The 14,685-nt window shown below is 40.3% G+C and overlaps 1 pseudogene; it reads left to right on the top strand.

Annotated features, from left to right (window-relative positions):
• Window positions 1-7,893: 7,893 nt before the first annotated feature.
• Window positions 7,894-11,173, top strand: LOC120319003 (annotated as a pseudogene).
• The last annotated feature ends 3,512 nt before the right edge of the window (window positions 11,174-14,685 follow it).

The following is a 14,685-nucleotide window of genomic DNA, read 5'->3' as shown; positions in this document are numbered from 1 at the left end:
ACAAGTTCAAGCTCTTCTTGGGCGTCTTTTCTTTTGGCCTTCATTTTAGCTGCTATAGACTTTCATTTGGCTTCCATTTGAGCTGCTTCATTTTCTCGATCGGCCTTCACTCTGGCAGCTTCAGCTTCTCAATCGGCCTTCATTCTGTCAGCTTCAGCCTTCATTCTTGGTCATTCTTCATTTTGATTGCTTCGGCTTCTAGCTTGGCCTCTATTTCGGCTTCTTCGAGTTCTATGGCCAACAATTCCTTCTTTTTCTGCCTCTCCTCTTGAACCACACAAAAGATTGCTTCAGCAGCTTTCGCATCGATGATTACTTGCTCTGCATAAGAAATTCTGGATGCTCAGCTATGACGGGAAGATGCTTCGAAAGGCGGGAGGCGCCTGTGATGTGAGATTGGAATGCATGTTGGAATGCACCTTGGAGATATGGTGAAAGGATGAAGCCTTTTCAGACACATGAGATGGAGTCACATGTGCCCGTTGTGATGGTACATGTGAGGAGCGGGAAACTAAGGACTCAGCCCTGTCAACCGGTCTGCCTCTCTGGCGAGGCTTGGGCTGTGGGGAACCCTGTGAGCTCTCTAGAAGCTTCTTATGTTCCTCGTTTAGTAGCTTGAGGCTTTGCATCTTGCTATTGACTCTTGAGTCTTTCAATTGTTCCTGAATGTCCTTGAGTTGCCATTCAGAGTCCATCCATTGTGCATAGGCATCTTCCTTGTCTCCTTCCACTGCGTACAAACGTTCTGGGGAGAGTTCCTCCTTCTATTCTTGGTAGAGTTTGTATAATCTCTCCCAGCCTCTTTCATGGCACTTGTGGATGGTGTCCCATTTCTCCATTAGATGTGAGTGCATGGCTTCGGTGGGCTTTCTTTGTTGTCTCAGATCATAGTGATCCTGAGACGTCTTTGGCCTTGCTGAGGCTTGAGCTTCAGCCTCTGTGTGCAGGTCAAGGTTGGCTGTTTGCAGCATTTCTCCTTGGCTGGCTGGTTGGGGTGTCTCAACTAGGCTGGTTGGTTGAACCCCTTCATCTAAATCAATAAGACACTCTGCCATGGTTAGGACAGGTTCAGTACACTTCCTGGCTATTTTAAAGCAAATTAGATGAACTTTTCTTTTTGACCACTAGGGGTCGCTGCTTGTAGATCAGCTTCATGAGTGCTAACTGTGGGTGGAGATGCCACTGGGTGCGTTCTCCTGCATTTCTGGGTACTTCAGTGCAGTTCAACCCATCACCACTAGGGGTCACTTGCTGCGGGTCAGCTACCAGGGTGCTCTTCCTTCGAGGTTCACCCTTTGTCCACTAGAGGGCTGGCTCTGGGCATGATTAAAGGCTTCTGTGTAGTTCCTCCTTTAACCACTAGGGGGCGTCTGAAGAAAGGCCAGCCAAATTCTTCCTATTACCACATTACTGCTAGTGTCCACTGAGAGAATGTAGAGCTACAAAACTCCCACCTGGCCATTAAGTTGCAGGCTGGAACCCCTTGGTCATCAGCTTGTGATAATAAGCAAGGACAATTGGCTTTGCTTTCTTCTCCTTAATTTACCTCAAACTGGAACAACTTGGTCTTCAGCTTGAGTGTGTGGATAATTTGGTGAAGTTCACCCTGTGCCCTCTAGGGGGTGTTGGTAGCTTGGGATAAATTTAAGTAACTTGCTCTTTAATTATCAGATTTACTCTGCATAGTTAGTGATGTGAGCAGTGAAGTACCTTCTTCCCCTCTAGGGGTTGCTCTTAGCTTGGCCTGTTGTGTGCTGAATTAATTGTCAGTTATTGTAATCCAGCATGTAGATTGCAAAAAGCAAGAAATCACATAAGAGTGTCATGTATAAATTGACCACCAGAGGGTGCTACTGCAATGCTATTGGGGTTGGTTCTGCCTCTGAAACCAGATGCCTTCTTATTCCATTGACATTGGCTGAAATTCCAAGCATTCCAAAGGGAGGGGGAGCTTAGCTTCTTTCTCCAGTGCTGTGTTAGCTGACAAGATTAAATCTATCACTTCCTTTGGCAAATTGGCTGCTCACAGAGTTCAAGAAAGCACATTTTTGGCAGTGAGCTGTTTGAACAAAGACATCTTTCCCTTGGGTCTAACTACATAGGCAGTAATCTGTGATCACTTAGAAGCAAACAAACACTCCTATCATCAATGCTAGGTCACTATAGCAATAAAACAAATGGTTTTATTGTTGTGGCATCTGGGGCCAGAGGGGGAGAATGACTTTGCAAAAGGCAATCAGCCTTCCTTGGCTGTTTAATTCACTGGCAAAGAAAGGAGGGGGGGTAAAGCCCAAAACTCCTTTTGGTGTTAGAATCTAAACTTTACATGCAAGAAACAAGAGTGCAGATTTTTCCTTTTCTACTTAGTGAGACAGGCATCACAATATCTCTTTGCTTTAAACGTTAGCTTGTAAACAGATCCAAAGGTAAGTTAGCAGAAGTATCTAGCAGAGGCTTGTCAATATGCAGATAAACTTTGTCATGCAGTGGCTACTTGCAGAGTTAACAGCGAATTAACAAAACAATGCATCTGAATCACACCTTCTTTGAAACGCTGTGTGCCAAACAGACACACTGACTTTGCTTCTTTAAACTGTTGCAGATCAGAGGAAAATTAATCCTATCAATTTAATATTTGCCTTTACAAAGTTGATACGAACTTTGAGCATTCTCTTACTATTCTGACTCTGAGTTAAAAATGCCTTCTTTAAATTAAATCAGATAGATAACTCAGTAGAAACGGTTTCATAACAAAAGAAATATATTTCAAACAGAAAGATTACAAATATTACTTGCATTCATGCTGTGTTATTACTTCTGAGAAATACATCTTTTGTCCGTTCCTACAGGTAAGAGAATGATGCTCTCTTCCATACCATCTTTATAATGGCGCAGACTCAATGGGTGACATCTGATGGCCCATGCTTCTTTCAGACAAAGACATTCCAATCTGGCTTGTGTCCAGGAAGTCTCCCAATGCCCTTTAGAAACTCCTCCCACTGACCCATCAACAAACCGAGCATTTAACCCAATAACTGCCAGATATTCTAACATACTGATACATGCTCTCTAGTTAGGGTTACATAGAGCTATGTGGTCCAGAATAAGATATATATAAGCTTAAAGAAAGTTGAAGAATGTAATAAATGTGTTTTTATGTAGCATTAAGAATAAAAAATACTAGGTTAAATACAAGATAGTGGATATGAAGAGGAGGAGAGGGAAGTATTAAACAGTGAAATAAAAGAAATTTTGGTTACTAATTTAAGATATTTGGAAATCATTAGAAAATAAAAATATTACACTGTATTATTAATTTCTTGATGTAAATGGCAAGAATGTAAATAGATAAGACATATACTCTGAACATCAGATTTCGTGAGGAATTGTGATAAAGGGAGTTGGGGTCATTTATAATTTGGAAATGAACAATATTAAATGTTAAATCTAAATGTTAATGATAAATCGAAATTGGGAAAAAGTCATTAGGTTATTGATTGTCAAAAAGATTGAATGTTAATATAAATAAGATATATATAAACTAAAAACTATTGAAAAAAATGCAAGAAAATTGCTTTTATGTGATTATTAGAATAAAAATTGTGTTATTTCAAATATGAGACAGTGCACATTAAGAGGAAAAGAGAGGAAATATTTACTGTATTAGGTTGAGATTTATACCAATCATATTTGTATGTAATTGGATTATTGTAACTCAGTCGCCACATTGCTTTTCGATTATGTAGTTGTAATATTAGAAAACCAATAAAATTTATAATAATAAAAAAGGTAAAGTGGGACTCTTACAAAAAGTTCAAGGTTGGCAATAGAAGAGATGGTGCATTGTCTCCCAACCTTTTTACAGCTATGTGTGCTCTTGTTGTTGTTAATTGCGAAGTCGTGTCCGACCCATCGCGACCCCATGGACAACATTCCTCCAGGTCTTCCTATCCTCTACCATCTTCTGGAGTCCATTTAAATTCACACCTACTGCTTCAGTGACTCCATCCAGCCATCTCATTCTCTGTCGTCCCTTTCTTCTATTGCCCTCAATCCTTCCCAGCATTAGGCTCTTCTCCAGTGAATCCTTCCTTCTCATTAGGTGGCCAAAGTACTTGAGTTTCAACTTCACGATCTGGCCTTCTAAAGAGCAGTCGGGGTTGATCTCTTCTAGGACTGACCGGTTTGAACGCCTTGCAGTCCAAGGGACTCGCAGGAGTCTTCTCCAGCACCATAGTTCAAAGGCCTCAATTCTTTTGCGCTCAGCCTTTCTTATGGTCCAACTTTCACAGCCATACATTGCAACTGGGAAAACCCTGGCCTGGACTATACGCACTTTTGTTGGCAGGGTTATGTCTCTGCTTTTTAGAATGCTGTTTAGATTTGCCATAGCTTTCCTCCCCAGGAGCAAGCGTCTTTTAATTTCTTGGCTGCAGTCCCCATCTGAGGTGATCTTGGAGCCCAGAAAAATAAAATCTGTCACTACCTCCATTTCTTCCCCATCTCTTTGCCAGGAATTGAGAGGACCGGATGCCATGATTTTGGTTTTCTTAATGTTGAGTTTCAAGCCAACTTTTGCACTCTCCTTCTTCACCCGCATCAAGAGGCTCTTTAGTTCCTCTTCACTTTCTGCCATTATAGTGGTATCATCTGCATATCTTAGGTTGTTGATATTTCTCCCAGCAATCTTAATTCCAACTTTTGATTCATCTAGCCCTGCCTTTCTCATGATGTGCTCTGCATATAAGTTAAATAGGCAGGGTGACAGTATACAGCCTTGCCGGACTCCTTTTCCAATTTTGAACCAATCAGTGGTTCCGTGTTCGGTTCTCACTGTTGCTTCTTGACCCCCATATAGGTTTCTCAGGAGACAAATGAGATGGTCTGGTACTCCCATCTCTTTAAGAACTTGCCACAATTTGTTGTGATCCACACAATCAAAGGCTTTAGCATAGTCAATGAAGCAGAAGTAGATGTTTTTCTGGCACTCCCTAGCTTTCTCCATGATCCAGCGTATGTTGGCAATTTGATCTCTAGTTCCTCTGCCTCTTCGAAATCCTGCCTGTATTTCTGGTAGTTCTCGATCCACATACTGCTGGAGTCTAGCTTGTAGGATTTTAAGCATAACTTTACTAGCATGTGAAATGAGTGCAATGGTGCGATAGTTTGAACATTCTTTGGCATTGCCTTTCTTTGGAATTGGAATGTAAACTGACCTTTTCCAATCCTGTGGCCACTGTGGAGTTTTCCAAATTTGCTGGCAAATTGAGTGTAGCACTTTTACTGCATCTTCTTTTAAGATTTTGAATAGCTCAGCTGGAATACTGTCACCTCCCCTAGCTTTGTTGTTGCTCAGATTTTCTAAGGCCCATTTCACTTCACATTCTAGGATGTCTGGTTCGAGGTCAATGACCATCTCATTGTGGTTATCTGGGATGTTAAGCTCATTCTTGTATAGTTTTTCTGTGTAGTTTTGCCATCTCTTCTTAATCTCTTCTGCCTCTGTTAGGTCTCTGCCATTTTGGTCCTTTATCATGCCCATCTTTTCATGAAACGTTCCCTTCATATCTCCAATTTTCTTGAAGAGATCTCTGGTCCTCCCTGTTCTGTTGTTTTCTTCTATTTCTTTGCACTGTTCATTTAAGAAGGCATTCTTATCTCTTCTAGCTACTCTCTGGAATTCTGCATTCAATTGGGTGTATCTTGCTCTTACACATATGTAAAAGGGACAACAGCAGATGACAGTGGATGTCATTAATGTAGGAAATACATTCCCTTTGACTGCAATCGTATCCAGTTTTAAAACTACTGTACTTCAAAAACAATGGTACAAAACAGCTGGGACACTCCAAACATTCCCCACAGGCTATGATCCTAGGCTTCTGATACATTATTTTAAAATGTAGCACTGAACTTTAAAGAGAAGGAATGAAGATTAAGTCTACAGCCACAGTTATAATTGTCTTTTGTGGTCATTAAGTCAACTAAAATAAACAGAAAGAAATGGTTAAGTTTTGCTGAAGGAACTTAGGTTTTTAGCTTTTTCTGTTTTCTTCCTAATGAATGTTATGTTGGTGATTTTTATGAGATAACATAATCTCCTTTATGAAAAATACATACAAAAGAAGCTTGGAACAATTTATCAAAATATAAATTAGATGTTTATACATGAATTAGATCCTTTAAAAATAATATTCATTAGATAAATATAAAGTACTGTATATTCCGCCGTATAAGGCGACCCGGCATATTAGACGACTCCGATCTTCGGCGCTGAGTCGAATGCCTAGAAAGTCGTCTTATACGCCAGAAACTATCGTTATTTCCGGCATATAAGATGACTTGGTGTATAAGATGACCCCCAACTTCGGCGCCGATTTCAACGCTTTCAAAAGTTGTCTTATATGCCAGAAAGTATGGTAGTACTTTAGATCGCTATTTTTAAAAAAAGATAAATATCTTTAGATTTATATTTCTAACGTGAGGCAGATTTGGAAAACGACCACTCAGGCTAATAAATATAGGATTTTATTGCTCTCAAAGGCAATGAGGTACGAGATTGCAGACAAATAAAAAAGAAGTCAGTCAGATTTAAACTTAAGACATCTGTCCTTTAAAATTGTGTTGTTAAAGCATTTAACTATAGTCATTTTTATATGCTAGGTAAGCATAAACAGCTTAAGAGACAAAAGGACAGTTTTTCAATATGAGAGTTACCTTAACAATTTCTACTACAGCCAAATATAGTTATAAAGTTATAGATAGTTCTTGACTTATGAACACAACTTAGTCCCAAATTTCTTTGGCTAAGCAAATGCCACAGTTGTTAAGAGAATTAAATTGTTAAGTTAGTAATATGGTTGTTAAATGAATCTGGATTCCCATTGACTTTGCTTATCAGAATGTCACCAAATGTGATCACATGACCCCAGGACACTGCAACTGCCATAAATTTGAGGCAGTTGCCAAGCATTTGAATTTTGATTGTGTGACCATGGGGATGCCGCATCAGTTGTAAGTGTACAAAATGGTCTTAAGTCTCTTTTTTCAATGCCATTGTAACTTCAAACAGTCACTAAATGAATGGTTGTAAGTCAAGGACTACCTATATATATTTTTTAATGGAAGGAAAGTTCCTGAGTGAACAAAGTCTGAATTTTTCCATTCTTCCAAATAGTAAATATTTCTTAGAGTATTGTCCCTGCAATGAGGGTATCTAATCACAACATGGCTGCCACTCTTTAAAAACCCATTTCACTGAAGTCCAAACTGTTGAAACTGAAAATGGACAAAGATGAGATCCTAAGCCAAAGCAGGGACAAGATTTGTGTCACAAAACAAATTCACTGAATTGTCTTGCTTTATCAATATATATTGTTGAAAAATGCCTTCTCCTTGTGAAAGAAATGAAGTCCATCTTCAACCAGAAGCTGGTGTGGAAAGAAAGATAAAAGAAGATAAAACCGTTCAGAAGACAGAACAGGACTTGGATAGTGATGACAGCAAAACATCAGTTTCTAGTCGAACTAGAAGTAAAACAGGGGTCAAAACAGAAGAAATGATAGCCCCTCTAAGAGAAGTCTTGGTCCCTGGACCAAATAACACCAATATTCCAATGCTTCAGTATGTTCCCTTTACAACCACTGATCTATTTAATTGGCGTCAGCAATATGGACCATTTTCAGAAAAACTTCAAGAAATGATAGACCTATTCTCCACCATTATTCAGATGCATAATCCCACCTGGGATGATATGCAACAACTTATTTCTACTTTACTGGATATGGAAGGGAGAGAAAAATATAGATTAGGAAAAATGAAAGTACTTGCCCGCTGACACCCCAAGGGAGAAGCGAATTATCAGGCAAGCAGAAATACCGAAGCAGTAGAAGAAAGACCAAACTGGAATACTAACAATGCACAGCACCAAACGTTGTTGCAGAATTATCGGCTTTTGTGTTTAGAAGCCCTGAGAGAAGCAGCAATCCATCCAGTTAATTATGCTGCAGTAACTAGTATTTGGCAAGAGAAACATGAGTCACCAACCGCTTTTCTCAGCAGACTGATAGAAGGTCTTGATATGGAGATGGCACAAAACCGCCCCCTCCTAATTGAAAGATATATCACCCAAAGTGCCCCAGACATAAGAAAAAAAGTTACAACAAACAGAAGGGGCATTAGACAAGAATGTAGCAGAGATTATGGAAATAGCACAGAAGGTGTTCCGTAACTGTGAAAAAGAAGAGGAGCATAAATTAGATCAGAAAGAGAAAAAGAAAGTTGAAATGTTGGCAGTGGCATTGGGGGGGATGTGTATTGGACCCAACCAATGTGCCATCTGTAAACAGGAAGGACACTGGCAAAGGGAGTGCCCCCAGAGGAATGGCCAACCAAGGGGACAATCTCACCAGCATGGAAGAGGATGAGGAAGAGGATTTAGAGGGACTTTCCAGAGAAGTTACAGGGGAAGCTTCAGGGGAAGAGGGCGTCCAGCCTATCCCAGTCAGACAGAAGAAAGAGAAGAAAACACGATTGGCTTAGCTGATATGGAGTGGGGAGACTGAAGAGGACAGGGTTCTATGGTCCCACCCCTGGAGTCCATTGTTAAAATATGGGTGAGAGGACAGATTGTCCCAATGTTAGTTGACACGGGAGCCACCAGATCAGTCCTAAATAAATCTATTGGAGGCCATCAAACTAGACCATGCAAATTCAGGGAGTATCCGGAGAAACTCAATCCCGACCACTCATGGAATCCCTAACATGGCAAGTGGGAAAAGGAATCATTAAACATCAATTTCTATATGCCCCAGACTGTCCAATTCCATTATTGGGGAGAGACTTGCTTACTAAGTTAAAAGCAACAATATCCTTTGACCATGGGAAACAATTAATGCAAGTGCGCCACCCAGTGGAAGAAATATGGCGTTTGATGATAGTGACAGAAAAAGAGAAAGTAGGAGGTAATACGTGGCAGCAGTTTAATGTCCCACTCCTGTGGGCGGAGGGTAACCCCCCTGGATTTGCAAAATATGCCATGCCCGTTATGGTGGAACTAAAACCCCAGGCATATCCTGTTAGGGTGCCCCAACAATATGGTACTTCAGAGGCTGCAATTGCCATTCAAGAATTAATTCAAAAATACTTGATAGCAAAAATCATTAGAAAAATTCAGTCACCCTGGAATACTTCAATTCTACCTGTTTGTAAACCCGACAGACAGTGGAGACCGGTACAAGATCTCCTCCCCATTAATAAGTTGACCTTGACCCTACACGTGACTGTTCCTAATTCATATATTCTTTTGAGTAGAATACCTGCATCCGCTAAATGGTTTTCAGTTGTGGACTTAAAGGATGCAGTTTTCATCATACCTTTAGCTGAGAATTGTCAGTCAATCTTTGCATTTGAATGGGCTAATCCAAAGACACAAGTTAAGACTCAGTATACCTGGACTAGACTACCACAAGGTTTTAAGAATTCACCTACGTGTTTTGGTCAAGCTTTACCCCAAGACCTTGCATATTTGAAGTTAGTCAGACAAGAAGTTTGTTGCCTTCAATATGTAGATGATATTCTGATAACTGGACAAAGCAGGGAGGATTGCTTTGAAAACACATCCAGACTGCTCTGATTGTTACAAGATTGTGGCTACAGAGCGTCCAGAAAGAAAGCACAATTAGTTCAAAAGACTGTAATGTATTTAGGCTATGAACTATCACAAGGACAAAGAACTTTGGGCCCCCAGAGAAAGCAAGCTGTGTTACAGATTCCCATTCCCCAGACAAAACAGGAAGTTAGAGCCTTTTGGGAATTACAGGCTTCTGTAGAATTTGGATTCCTAACTTCGCTCTCACAGCTAAACCATTATACCAAGTTTTAAGGGGACCAGAAAAGGAACCTCTTTTGTGGCAACGAGAACAGACTCTAGCAATGAAACACCTTCAACAGGCTCTTAATACAGCACCAGCTCTAGAACTATCTGATATATCTAGGCCTTTATGTCGATGTGAGACAGAATGTGGCTTTAGGAGTTCTTACCCAAAAGCAGGGAAATTGGAACCGTCCAGTCGTTTATCTATCAAAACAGCTGGATATGGCCTCGCAGGGTTGGCCACAATGTTTAAAAATTCTAGCAGCAGTTATACTGTTACTACAGGAGGCAAATAAGTTAACCTTTTCAGCACTGGTGGCTGTTTGTACTAGTCGTGCCCTACAGACAATTATTGACAATAAGGGACATTTGTGGATCAGCAATCAGAGGATGCATAAGATACAGGCCCTTTTATTAGAAAATCCACAAGTTACACTGCAACAGTGCTCAACTCTCAATCCAACCACTCTCATGCCAATACCAGATTCAGCTATGCCCGTGCATAACTGCATGCAAACAATAGAACTACAATATTCTTGCAGACCTAACCTTATGGACCAACCATTGCATAATCCAGACTTTCAGTGATTTACTGATGGATCCAGCTTTATGGATCAAGGAATTAGATACTCTGGTTACACAATTGTTTCTCAAACTGCAACTGTAGAGTCAGCACAATTACCTAGCCAAGCAAGTGCACAATTTGCAGAATTATATGCCTTAACCTGAGCATTAGAAATAGCTGTGGGAATTATTTTAAATGTATATACGGACAGTAAATATGCCTTTTTGACAATTCACGCACATGCAGCAATCTACAAAGAGAGAGGATATATGGACTCCACAGGCAAGATCATCCAATATGCAAGTTTGATTAAAAGACTTATTAAGGCAGCTCAATTGCCATCCAAAGTTGCGATCATCCATTGTCCTGGACATCAAAAAGACTCAAGCCTTATTACCCAGGGCAATAGGAAGGCAGACAAAGAAGCCAAGAGAGCTGCGTTAGAAGGCCCCCCTCTCCAGTCGGATGTCACCAGGTTCATGTATTTAGACACTTACTTAGAAAAACTTGATCCTACATATACGACAGAGGAAAGCCAAAAGTTAAAGCAAGAGGTACAAGCTGAACTGGTTAAAGGCTGGTACATTCTTCCCAATGGGTGCATTGCTGTTCCTCTGGCGCTTGCCCGCCCCCTTATTTTTCAAGCCCATAAGCAACATCATCTGGGAAAAAACTGCATTATTACAACAGCTTGAACGATTTTTCTATCTTCCCTTTGCTTCTTCGTTAACAGCCCAAGTATGTTCTCAATGTTCTATTTGTGCCCAAACCAATGCACGCCAAGGACCAATAGTACCAGCTGGTCGACAACCAATCGCTTATTTTCCAATGGACTATGTCATTGTTGATTTTACTGATATGCCTAGGAGTAAGAAATATGTAGCCCTGTTAGTTATAATCAATACCTATTCAGGGTGGATTGAAGACTTTCCAACTGTAAATAAGAAAGCTATACAGGTTGCCAGAATCTTTCTAAAAGAAATTATTCCTAGATTTGGTTGCCCTTCTAGGATTTCATCAGATAATGGCCCTAAGTTTGTACACCAAATTAGCAAGGCTTAGCCCAAGCATTAGAAATTAAGTGGAGATTTCACTGTGCCTTTCACCCCCAATTGGCTGGAAGGATGGAACGTGCTAATCGCACAATTAAAACCCTCATTATCCAAATTTTGTTTGGAAACTCATCTCCATTGGCCAGATGTTTTGCCTATGGTTTTGTATGCAATCAGACACACACCCCCATACTAAATTACAACTTAGTCCTTATGAGCTCATGTTTGGCCGTCCCCCTTGTCTATCTAAACCTGACAGTCAGGGCTGGCCAGACTTGGCTTATAAGGGGGGAATAGACCAACAGAAATTGTTACATCAGTTACAGCTTCATAATTTAGCTGTTTCAAATTTGCGCCATTGTATGATGGAACAACAACCCCCTCCAGTGGTCACGGCAACACATGGGTTCAAACCAGGAGATAGAGTATGGGTGAAACACTGGAAATCAGACCCCTTGAGCCCAAGATGTACTGTTGTCATGTGTTCTCCTTTGGCAGTGAAAACCTTGGAGGGAAAGTCCTGGATCCACTGGAGTAGATTGAAAGCAGCTGCATCTGCTGATCCAGTAACTTACAAGATGGATAAAATGGACAAACCTTTGGTGTTGAAATTTACAAGAAATACACCCTGTCGAACCCTATTGGCAATGTGTTTTCAACAAACCCTGCTGAGACATTCCAGAAGCTGTCTCTCTATGCACGGTGGAAGATTTGAGGATTCTATAGCTCATAATATCTGTTAGCTATTTAATATGGGGAACATACACACACAAAGAAAGAACAAAAACACAGGGGAACCAGGGTTGTCAAAACTGCATCAAGGAAAACAAGGAAGCCTGATAACTAAGACTTTGATTTATTATACAATGAAACCAGAAGGGTGCCAAGATAGTTCCCCTAGCTCCTGTACATACAATAGAACTACATATAAAGTTTGTAGAAAAGGGGTCCAAGATCAGTGTTATAACCTGAACTCTGATCCTGACAGCTGGGCCTTGCAGATACGAACACATAGAACAAGAGGGAGCCCTAGGGACCAGGCATTATTAGGGATCTCCCAATGGAAATCCAACCCACACTCCAGTTTTAGTGTCACCTTTGATGTTTGTAAGGCAGCTAATTATTGGGCTGCAATATATGGTTCCAGAGGGATCAGTCATATCCACAGCTATATCCCAAACTATAAGTACTTGTGCCCACCGGATGGATGTGCAGTCTCCACTGTCAAATGTAAGTGGTGGTCATGTATTAAGTGGCATACCCAAGACCTGAAGGAGATGGAACATATCTTGTTTGAAAAGAAAAATACAAAAGCAGACTCCTGTGGAAGGGACAAGTGTAATTTGGTGACTCTCACAGTCAAGAATGGCAGTTGGTTCCTGGAACAAAATAGATGGAAAAGAAAAAACTGGATGTTTGGGATAGAAATAGATGCCAACGGCTATGACCCAATATCAGAGGTGGAAGTCAAAATTATAACTGTAACCAAAAGATCAGAACAAAAATCATTATTCTGGTCATATTATGAGGAAATGGAGAAAATAAATATTCCTGAAATACCTAGACAGGTAGTCAATACCTTTGTTAAGTTAGCTGAAGATATTGCCCATACTTTAGGCATGTCTAACTGTTTTGTGTGTGGTGGAACAAATATGAGAGAAAAATGGCCATGGGAGGCACAAGAGTTAAATTATACCAAGGTACTAGAAATGTCTGAGAATAATAGTTTAACCTATACAAGCGGGAAAGATGGTGATTGGACTCTCACTTCCAACTTGGTAGGACATGTATGTTACTCAAGGAACAAAACAGAATCTTGCATAGCAGTAGGTGACCTCCTACTGCTACGTAAATGGTGGTCTGGAATCAAAGAAACCACTACTATGGATCATTATGTCCTTACTAACGTATCTGGGATGCCATATCTAAAAGACCCCACAAATACCAGTCTCCTTTGGCTAGCCCCAGATGGAATGTACTGGATTTGCGGAAAAATGGCATACAGACAACTACCTAAGAACTGGTGTGGATCTTGTGTATTGGGAATAATTCGACCAGGATTTTTCCTGTTACCATTAAAAACTAAGCAAATTCTTGGAATTCCCATCTATGATGAAGTTGGCAATATACGACAAAGAAGGGAATCAAGTGCATACACCCAATGCACAGGAGTCACTTGGCAAGAACATGAATGGCCACCTTGCTGCATTATCCTAGTTTATGGCCCAGCTACTTGGGCTGAGGATGGAATGTATGGATACCATATCCCTATTTATATGCTCAACAGGCTCATTAGGTTACAAGTGGTGGTAGAGTTAATCACTAATGAGACTGTGAAGGGACTAACTGAATTGGCCAAAGAAAATGTAGGATGTATTATGCAAAATAGGTTAGCCTTGGACTATCTGTTGGCCAAAGAAGGAGGGGTATGTGGAAAATTCAACCTAACAAACTTTTGCATCGAAGTAGATGAAAGTGGAAAAGTATTGAAGGACATAACAGATAGAATGGTCAAACTAGCTCATGTTCCGGTGCAAACCTGGAAAGGATTTAATCTGGAAGACATATTTTCAGGATGGTGGCCAAAGTTACCAGGCCTACAAACCATCATAGTTATAGCAGTATTGTTAATTCTAGGATGTATTTTGATTCCCTGCTTACTCCCCTGTGTTATAGCGATGATTCAAACAATCTCAGAAAGTATAGCCCAATTAACTGCAAAACATGAAACAATGTTAGCTTTATGGGAATACAAAATGGTGCCCACTAAAGATCCTGAATCAGAGGTAGAATGATGGAAGTTTAAGCAAGAAAACTTCCAAAGGGGGGAATAAGGTAGAATAATATAGAATAATGTGGAATAATAATAATAATGAAAAATCATTAAAACAATGATGTGTCTGCATAATTACTGAATAGAGCTGTGTTAGCAATCTGTGACTAACCAAATGTGCATTGCACTTGGAAACAATGTATGGAGCATAACTGTCCATTGTATGCCTGTGAGAAACTAACCTAATGTAATACAATGTGTATCATTAATGTGTGTTCCTTTGTTTCTGAGAAAAGGAATGTATAAAACTGAAGCCTAAACTCCCCCTCGGAATTCAGAATTACTTGTCTTCACTGCTTCTGAACCTTGCACAATAAATCTCTCTGCTAAACCCTCTGGAATTCATAAAAGTCTCTTTTGT

The sequence above is a fragment of the Crotalus tigris genome, unplaced genomic scaffold, assembly GCF_016545835.1.
Source record: "Crotalus tigris isolate CLP2741 ecotype Arizona unplaced genomic scaffold, ASM1654583v1 scf7180000017600.4437325, whole genome shotgun sequence".
In the NCBI taxonomy this organism is placed as follows: Eukaryota; Metazoa; Chordata; class Lepidosauria; order Squamata; family Viperidae; genus Crotalus; species Crotalus tigris.
Note: the sequence above shows the minus strand (reverse complement) of the source record. Positions and strands in the feature narration are given on the sequence as shown.